The sequence below is a fragment of the Myotis lucifugus genome, unplaced genomic scaffold, assembly GCF_000147115.1.
Source record: "Myotis lucifugus unplaced genomic scaffold, Myoluc2.0 scaffold_6, whole genome shotgun sequence".
Taxonomy (NCBI): Eukaryota; Metazoa; Chordata; class Mammalia; order Chiroptera; family Vespertilionidae; genus Myotis; species Myotis lucifugus.
This window is the reverse complement of record NW_005871054.1, coordinates 14,066,006-14,075,754: the sequence shown is the minus strand read 5'-3', so window position 1 is coordinate 14,075,754 and position 9,749 is coordinate 14,066,006. Positions and strand designations below refer to the sequence as shown.

The following is a 9,749-nucleotide window of genomic DNA, read 5'->3' as shown; positions in this document are numbered from 1 at the left end:
TGAGAATCTGCTCCTTGGAGGATCCCGCCTTTCCCCCCTCTCCTAACCCTGCCGGCTGCCCCGCGGCCGGAACCGCCTCGGCCCCGCGCTCTCTGTCCTTGCCGGGCGGGGCTCAGACTTAACCCCACGGTCCCACGGATCGAGCGGCCGAGAAGCGCCAGCACTTCCGTGTGGCTTCTACGGAAGTTGACTCGGGTCGGCAGCGCCCGCAGTCTGCCCGCGGGCAGGCGAAGGCCCGGAGACTAGGAGGTCGGTCGTGGCACTTTCCCCGTGGCTAGTTCCGGAGGACCGAGTGGAGGCAAGACCCTCCCCACCCCCACCCCACCCCCGGGTCAACTTGGAATGGGCTCCAGCCACTTCCAGCTTGGGAGCCGGGTCGCTGAGCTCGGGAATTAGGGGCTTAAAAAGGGGGTCCTGTTTTTTGCTTCTTTGTCAGGACGGTGTGGAAACACGTGTTACTGGTTCTCGGGGTGAAGGGCTGCTGATGCTATCTACGTTTAGAAAAGCCAGGGCCTGAGTTCCTTCCCCTACTAGCCCTTTCTACTTCGTTTCCCCTCGTGGCTATGAGCTGTTGCAGGCCTGAGCCGATCTGGCTCCTGGTGTCAGGACCCAAGCCGACAGGCTCTGTCCTCAGCTTAAGACTGGAACCTGTGTATAGGCAACATTTCTTCATTCCCACCCCTGTAGGCTTTCTTGGAAGTTTTGTGCTAGGAGCACTGGAATGGCAATTCAGAGCCCTGGGTTCAAGTTATGGCTTTGCTTGTTGCCTATGAGCAAGACTCCTATTCCTCTAAGTGTTCCTCCAGCCCCCCCTCCCCCCAAGAGTTCCCCCCCCCTGCTCTAGTGTTCTAGAAGTCTTGGAGTGTGTGTGTGTGTGTTTTTTTGGGGGGGGGGTTTGCATGCATGAAAGAATGGAACACTGGGACTGTCCCTAAGACTTTGGTTCTGGGGGCTTGCCCTGGTGTGTTGAGACCACAGGGCTATCAAAGTATGTTCTGAGCCAGGGCCAGGGACAGCTCCCTGCAGAAATCCAGGTGGCATTGTCAGAGTCTGTATCCGTGGACTGGGAGGAGCCCTGCTACATCCAGACCACTCTCTCCAGAGTCCTACGGGCTGCGAAACAGGATTCGCTACAGACTTGGCTTTGGGGAAGAATTTACCCCTGGCTACCCTGAGTTTCAGAACCTGCTTGACTGACCCTCCAGAAGGGGCACCTATGCTTCTCGAGACCTCTACTTTAGCCACATGATTAATGACTGCTAGGTTGGTTCCAGCTCTGCCATGGCCACTTTACATCCTGGCAATGTCAGGCCAGGGCTGTGGGAAGCACCTGGCTGGTGCAGGTGAGTGGGGCTGGGCATCACTTCCTGGTGTGAAACCTTGGGCCAATTTGTGATCAGCTCCACCTCATTCTCTCCCAGGATTAGCCGAGGCCTGAGTGATCTTGCAGGGCCCTTGCTGGTTCTGGGTTGGGGTGAGTCTAAGAATACTCACCTTAGCAAAGCGGGTAATCTTTGCAACCTTAGCCATAGCTTCCACTGTGAATTTGCCCCTCCTTGGACCCCTGGAGTTTCAAGAGTAAACTTCCACCAGAACTGGGTCCTGCCCAGGTTCAGCTAAGGCTCATTTTCTGGAGCTTCAGACTCATCATCCCTTCCAGCGTTGTCCTCTTGGCGACCCCTGGGCGCTAAGAATCAGCCTGGCCCGAACAGAAGTGGGACCTGCCTCGGTGGATAATGTAGTGTGTGCCATATGAAGTCACTACAGAGCAAGCACAGAGAATCTGTAACCCCATTTGCCCAACGTATGGGTGTGTGTCCATATGCCCTAGTTCTCCCCTCCCCCATATTTGCAGGAAACCAACCGGTTCTAGCAGGTCTGGGCTAGAACATCTTGCCAGCAGCAGCAGCTGAGTGCCTGCTCACCTAAAAAGGTTACAAGCTCAGCTAGTGTTTCTTTGCTGGGAAGCCCCCTCCCTGACCATCCTTCCCACAGGTCAGAGGACTTGGGAGGTGACGGTGAGGATTTAACAGACGCCAGCCTGACCCTAAGGCAATCTCGGTCCCCAGTACTAGTGCTCAGAGCAGCTGCTGGAGAGGGTGCCAGGTGCCTTGGACTCACCCCACCCCAATCCACAGGATCTCAGACTCCTTCCTCCCCTACGGCATACGTGAGAGGCCTGCACTTACTATTTCTTCAGGCACAAATAGGAGAAGCTCCATGGCTGGGAAGGAAAAGGCTTTTGTAGACCTGTGGGACTCTGTGCTTCATTGCATTGGCTCCTTTCACCTCCTACATGGGCTGGAAGGCCCTGGGATCGCACTTTCTGGAAGGCGGCAGCAGGCTTGGAAGGATGGGTGTGCTCCAGTGAGCTCACACTGAGAGAATGCCTTTGCCCCATGACTCTGGGTCGGGGACATTCTAGGGCCTTTGTGTCTGGAACTGGGCCGGAAGCTCCCCAAGGCAAGGATGAAGGGCCCCCATGGATGGCACCCATTGCCCTGCTCAGGGCGGGCACATTGCCCACTCGAGGGACTTTTGGGGAGAAGGGGGCAAGCAGCCCGAACCAGCCTCCCAAGGGCTTCCTTGACTTTGGGTTGGGGCTATTTAGGAAAAAAGGGGATGATCTAAGTAGAAAGAGGTCCTTGGCTACTATTTCCAACGCCAGCAGAGAAGGGGGCGGGGCTCGGTGCCAAACCAGAGGACCAGAAGCTTTCTAAATAAAATCTTTATTTTTCCAGCCCATAAAAGCTGCAGAAATCCCCTAGGCAGACTCGGGCCCTGGCGCTGCGCGTCTCAGGCCCTCCCCGCAGATCCGCTCCCGGGGCTCAAAGCTTTGGAGCGTCCCGAGGGTAGGGGTGGGCCGGCCGCCGTCCCAGCGCCGTCTCTTCCCGCCGGACCTCGTGCTCGGGCCTCGGAGGCGCGTTTCGTTGAAAGCGGGTAAGCAGCTCAGGGCGGGTGTGCGCCCAGGCTCCCGGCGCCTCCCCGCTACCTCCGCCTGTCTCCCGTACACACCGGTTTCGTCGCCGGTGGACGCAGCCGGGCACTTGCAAACCCCGCACCCACGGTTTTGTGTTGCCCACCGTTTGGGGCAGGTCAGGGCGCGGGAATTCCACTCACACGAATAATGGCAGTGGCCCCGCGGCGCCCCGAGTTGCGTTAGGTTTCGGGGCACTGGGCTCGGGGTGGCCGCCCTGCTGAACCGGCGCGAAGCACGGGATCGCCCGCGCCGCACGTGGCTGGCACGGCCACACGCCCTCAAGGGCCAGGGCAGCGGGGTCTCCCGGTGGCCCCCGCTGTCCCTCTGCCTTTCGGGCCTTTTGCTTCGGACCTACGCGGCGGCCAGGAGGGTCCTCGCGGGAAAAACGGTTTGGAGGCCGCGGGCCCACGGGAGACCTTGTTCAAACGAAAAGAGCGAGAACTAGGGCTCAGGGGCCCTTTGGAGGCGGCGCCAGGACTGAGAGTGGCTTGAGGCGTGTACCCAGGCCCAAGGCGCTGCCCGCCTTCCTGCGAGGCTCGGCCCGGCTCGCAGCCTTCCGTCCAGCCCGCGATCTCGGCTCAGACCCAGGGTCCCTGCCTCCCCGCGCCGCACTCCCTTCCGGGCGCACGGGATGCCTGGCCCCTTTGCCTGCGGTGGGATGGGGGGTGCGGGCGTGGCGGGTCGAGCGTCGGGTGAGGGGACAGACTCTCGGCTTTGGGTTAGAGAAGCCAAATTCTGTCAGTGTGAGTTTATTGGAGCACCCCCAGCCACCCCTGGTGCCGTCTTCTAGAAAGTCCGCAGCCTTCCCCTCCCTCCCCCCCACAACCCCCCTTGCGGGGCGGTAGAGAGCCCGTGCGTCTGGCTGGGACTTGCCTCCGGCCAGCTCTGCTCCCGCGCGCCCCCACGCGGCAGGTCCTAGAGTCCAGGTGGGTGGGTGGGTCCAGTTCCCTGCCCACCTCCCCAGGCTTACAGCTGCTCCTGATCACCCCCCCGCCGCCCTCCTCCCTCCCCTCCAAAACCACACCCCGCACGGCAGAGGGGGGCACCAGAGCTAAGGCGAGTCCATGAAGCGCACTCCCTCTGAGACAGACGCACAGAAGCCCGGAGGGCACCAGTTTGCTAGGGTCTGCTCACGCCATCCTTGGGAGACAGACATCGGCTTTTCACGCTCGCGTGTCTCCTCTGGAGATTCTGGTTCTGCCCTGCACACACTGGGAGCCCGCGAAATGTCTGAATGGACGCCTGAATGACAAATGGGATTTGCCGACAGCAACACCGGGGAAGTACCAGGCCTACAGGAGAATGGCCCTCTTTCTTCTCAAGCATCCTGTTCTTCCCTCCCAGTCCCCTCTTGCCCTCCTCTTCTTTGTAGGGGAAGTCTCGGAGACCTGTGATGGCTTCCTCCAGCCAGAAGGACTGGGGGCTGGAGCCTCCACAGGGCTACACAGACGCTACAGACCGAATGTGCTGCTCTTAGAAATTCCAGGTCTCACTGCCTATACACTACCAACCAGGTTCCCTGGGGGTGCAGGAAAGAAAGTTTTCTAAATAGAGTTATTCTAATTTTGTGGGGCTGCTGTTTTTAGTTGTATTTCCTTAGTTACTTTACAAAAAATCCTCTGTAGGCAATGTGTAGATCAGGTTTCCTATAAGAAGTGACTTTTTTTTTTTCTTCTTTCCATTACCTGTGAGAAATTCTATCTGGGAGTAGGGATTCCTGGCTTGGCACTTCTCTCTCTCCTGCAGTATCTATTTTTATTACCATTAATTACAATGCATCAATCCCACTCATCAGTGACACCCCCTCCCCTTGGCTGGTGACTGCTCTTGGCTCTCTGCATTTGGGTGACGCCTGGGCAGGAGGGCACTCCCACTCAGCCATTGGAAGGCAGCTACCAAGTTCTGCATCTTTAAAGAAAACCTGGAAAAAGCCAGGATTGTTCTTAACTTGGAAATCCAATCCTTTACTTTGTTGTCTCTGTAAATTAAAGCTAAAATCCAGGGGCTGTTTCTTATAGAAGAATGTGTGCTAATTAATTTATGCACAGTGCTGTGAGACCACTGTAATCAAGTATGTAGAAACAAGATACAGCGCTGCCGGGGAGGGCACACGGCTCAGGGAAACGGGCGCATGAGGCTGCTGCGGAGGGACCGGGTCAATTTTAGCCTCAAATAAATGTCCTCTGGTAGCATTCTGGTTTGTGATGACAGGTGTGTGCTCGGCCCTCTGGCAATTGCCATCTTTGTTTTAATCATTTTACTACAGTTCGTTGTCAGTAACTGCTCACATGTGGGGAAGGTTGGGTGGGTGGAACAGAGGATGTAGGCTTTGGTATCAAACAGGCCGGGGTCCTGGGTTCAGACCCACCACCTTAGTAGGTCACTCCATCTTGGAGTCTTATTTTGCTCATTTGTAAACCGAAGACAATAATCCAGTGCTTGGCACAAAATAAGCATGCAGCAATTGCTTATTGAATTGAATACGGTTGCACTGGGGATTAGAGATAAAGTTTATGAAACATCTGGTTCACTGTAGGTGCCCACTATTTAAAGCTGTTGCTGTCATCAGGATGCGAAGGGGTAGTGTGTTTACCTAATTGCATATAATTATTGTTATTTCAGAAAGCACCTGACTTAAGTGTCAAAAGGCAGATTTGGTTTCCAGGTGACAGATATTATCAAGCTTCTATTGTATGCTCAAACCTGGGCTAGGCATTTTGGGAAAAATGTTCAGTTATGTGAACAGAGGGTCGGGAGCAGTGAAAAGACAGGAACTGGGTACACATGAGGCTGCCGTGGTCTCTGCAGTTCACCATCCACAGCGGCCTTGGAGAGAGTGTGGGCGTTGGAGTCAGGCTATCTGGGCTAAATCCTGCCTCTGTCACTTAGTAACAGTGTGAGCAAGGGCCAGCCACTTAATCTTATGGAGTCAGTTTCCCAGTCTAGTGAGAATAGAAAGCTGGTGTAACCTTGCTCCCAGGATTTTGGGATGAGAAAATGAACTAATGTATGTGAGAAGGCTGGGTCCCTGTTTGGAGATGAGCAGGAGAACTTCAGCTGCCATAATGTTTTGCCTTATCTTACGGTATTTTAAGAGACATATTTTGTAGCCTCAGCACGACTTTCATGTAGGGTCCTTGTTCAAAGGGTAGATGGAGGAACACGCACACAGAATCAAATAGGAATGTACATGTACACACAAGTAATGTGTATATATAAGCAAATACCTGTCTCCACACATACACACGTGGACACACACACATGCATCTATACTTATATTCATAGGAAATTATGAATATACCCATTCATACTCACATGAGGAAATAATTCCTGAAGTCATGGGGACCATTTCACCCTCAATGTACCATATATATCTATGTCACCCCCAAACCAGTCCTCTATGAGAATTTAGTCACAATTTGGTGGTGTTCGGGGGGGAAGGAAACTCAAGTGGTAAGAGGGGTAGAAGTTGAAACTAGAAAATGTAAATACGTTCAGTTACTGAGTTTCCCCCTTCTGTAAAGCAAGCATTCTTAACTGGAAAATTTTGTGCGCTAAATGTGTTATAAAGTTTGTGACTACTTGGCACATGGCTGGGGATGAGGGCATTCTTAAGGAATCTATAGTTTCCACTATCTTTTGTTTTCTAGCTCACTTAAAAATGATCTGAGAAGTTCCTAGAAGGTCAGATGTCACCCCCATCAATGTTGACAGTGCTCACCAGCAATTCGATTCAATCTCATTCTAGTCTGGTCAATGAAGCAAAGATACTTATTTTCCGAAAGTATCAGTCTAAGGAGTAATTAAAGTGCTTCTCCTCTATGTCCAGCTCTGTGCTAGGCTCTGTCAGGGGGAGAAGACACTGTTTTGCCCTCTAGAAGTTTATAGACTAGTTGGGCAACAGAACCAACCTATGCGAAGCAGAAGAAAACAAGTCCACACACCGCTGCCTTTCACCATGACTGGGCAGAGAGGTCAAGAGGAAGGACATATCGTGTGCCTGGGTGTGCAAGGATGGCTTCTTGGAAAAGGTGGTCTTGATCTGGGCTTTGGACAACAGGGAGGATTAGGACAAACTGAAGTCTGATGAGCGCAGAGCTGAGTGCTGCCTTCTGGACCTCCCTTCGTTACACCGGAGAAGGCCTCCTAGGGTTTGTGGCCTTCACTTACTTCCCTCTAGCTCTCCAAAGTGAGAGAGTGAGATTTCTGGGAAAAGTCAAGATATGTAGAACTAACAGAATCCACCGGGGCACATTTATTCTGGCCTCATCAGGTGACCGCCTGGATGGTAAATGAGTCTGGTTGCAGAGAAAGGACTGGTGCTCCCAGTGTCGTCTGAGAACCATGCAAGATGGGAGGAAGCTAATCTGAAGAGCAGTGGTTCTTGACGTTGGGGGTCTGAGACCCCATGGGAAACGTGAGGAAAGCCCTCTCTACAAAAAATGCTCCTGAGCACAAAAGGTGGCGTTTAATGGCAGGGTTCACAGATCCTGCCCCCGGGCGCTGAGCTCATCCGGGATCTGTGGTATACACAGGTGCAGTCTGGAAAGGCTGCTGGGCAGCCGAGTGCTGGAGGCCCTGTGCTTTCTGGGAGTCTCTAGCCCCACTTTGGGGTCAAGAACAGGGCTTTCATCTCCCTTCACAGCCACTAGCCTGACAAGCACAAGAGTGGATGGAATAACCTTTGTACTCACCTACCCCATCCCATAGCACCAGGGGTCTCCCTTCTCATTAAAGGCAGGGACCCCTTTTTCCCTTTAGTCAATGGAGTCAGTTTCCTCAGACATCAAATATTTTTCCTTTCCTATAGTTTTTCAAAATTAACTGGATTAAATCATTTCTCCTTTGCAGTTCTTGTCTGTCCTTGAACATGAAAATGGCCCAGCACCCAGCATGGTACCTTTACTAGTAGGAGTTCAAAATAAGATTTTTATTAATTTATAAAGAATGGCTATATTTTATTGAATGCCTACAATGTGCAGACACTGAGCAAAGGGCTTCAGAAGCAGGATTTCATTGACTGCTGTGACTACTCTATGAAGAGGATACTATTATTGGGCCCATTTTACAGATGGCGAACTAGGTGCTTGTGGTGCACAGAGGTTAAATTGGTGAAGTGGCAGAGGAGGGAGTCGAACCAAGGTCTGCTTGCAGAGTCTGGGCATATAACCACTACCCTGTATTGCTGAGCAATATAACTGTTCGGTTTATGTTGGATACGCTGACCATGATTTGGCAGGAGCAGAAGAAAAAAAGGAATCCACAGAACTGCCCAGATGCCAGGCAAGTTAATCGATGCCAGCACAACGGAGCACTGCTGCAAAGGCCAGGGCCTCTGCCCCTCCTCCAGGCAGGTCTCAGGGGCAACCTGAGCTGGATGCAAGGACAAGCCAGAGCAACAACACCTTACTGGTGTTTTATTTCAGCGATGGCCCAGGCAGGAGGGAAACCACCTCATTGAAAGAATTGGCTCATTCTGGAATGGAGATCCATTTCCGACGGCCCCCTCCCACGTCTCCTGAGCTGGCTGGTGTCAGAGGGAGGATATTTTCATAAGGATGAACTGTTCTTGAACGTTTCCTGCCACTGCACAGGTCTCCCTTCAGTAGTCACAGGGCCTGTTATCTAACACCTCCCTCTGCTTCCAAACATATTCAAACGAAAATAAAGCCCCTCTATGAAAAGTTTTTGAGTTTTCGGGAGTGAGCTGGTCTGAACTGGGGGTAGGAACAGGCATAGTGTACTATCTCTACTCCCTGCTATGGTGGGAAGGCTGAGAAGTATTTGGTTCAATTCAGGGCACATTTTCTCAAGTGTCTGGAAGAGTGCTGGGCACTAAGTTTGTGGTAGGAGAATGTCAGGCTTTTGCCTAAGATCCCACCATTAAGTAGTCACTTTGTGAAAATGCTTAGTTAGCATTCTGCGGACAGGATTCAAAGTGTCTGTGAACTTGAATGGGGAAAACATTGCATCTTTATTTGCACTAACCTCTAAGTGAAATTTAGCAGTTCCTTCAAGAATGTAGGCATAGCCCCAACCAGTTTGGCTCAGTGGATAGAGCATCGGCCTGCGGACTGAAGGGTCCCAGGTTCGATTCCAGTCAAGGGCATGTACCTTGGTTGCGAGCACATCCCCAGTAGGGGGTGTGCAGGAGGCAGCTGATCGATGTTTCTCTCTCATTGATGTTTCTAACTCTCTATCCCTCTCCCTTCCTCTCTGTAAAAAATCAATAAAATATATTTTTAAAAAAAGAATGTAGGCATAAACCATCATAGTATTGGGCAATACCTATACCTTCCCTACCAGCAGAAACCACAGATATTGTCACATCACATGAGCCTCGATGCAGACATCTTGAAATACTTACGCTCATCATTACTTTGAAATTATGGTATTTATTAGACCCTACTGCTAGATCTTGCGATGTAAAATGTTAATAAAGAAGCACATATATTACTATATCGCTTTAAAATTATTTGTATAACTTCAACATAACGGTGTTTTTTTTGCAATCATGAACGTTTTATTTTACGCATCAGAATATTCTGAGAAGGATTCACTTGATGCCCAAGGTACAAAAGTTGGTAAAGGAACCCTGTGAGACTGATGTTCATTTGGAGGCTCTTCCCTCGGGACCGGGCCGCCGCTGTTCTGAAGAAGGGTTACTTCCTCACCTCCCACCTGCTCAGAGTGGCTCTGGCCAGACATCAGGGAGAAAGAGGAGTGATCTGGGGAACCCTTAAGAGGTTTTGATCTGTTTAGGCCTCAA

The 9,749-nt window shown here is 52.0% G+C and overlaps 1 long non-coding RNA gene across 2 annotated transcripts; it reads left to right on the top strand.

Annotated features, from left to right (window-relative positions):
* Positions 1–2,807: 2,807 nt before the first annotated feature.
* LOC111824005 lies at positions 2,808–9,439 on the top strand. Of its 2 annotated transcripts, none has more exons than XR_002827122.1 (2): positions 2,808–2,940; positions 6,631–9,439. It is a non-coding gene; the product is annotated as an uncharacterized LOC111824005 (long non-coding RNA). The 2 variants fall into 2 exon arrangements; XR_002827121.1 differs by lacking the exon at positions 2,808–2,940 and adding an exon at positions 3,996–4,466.
* Positions 9,440–9,749: the final 310 nt, after the last annotated feature.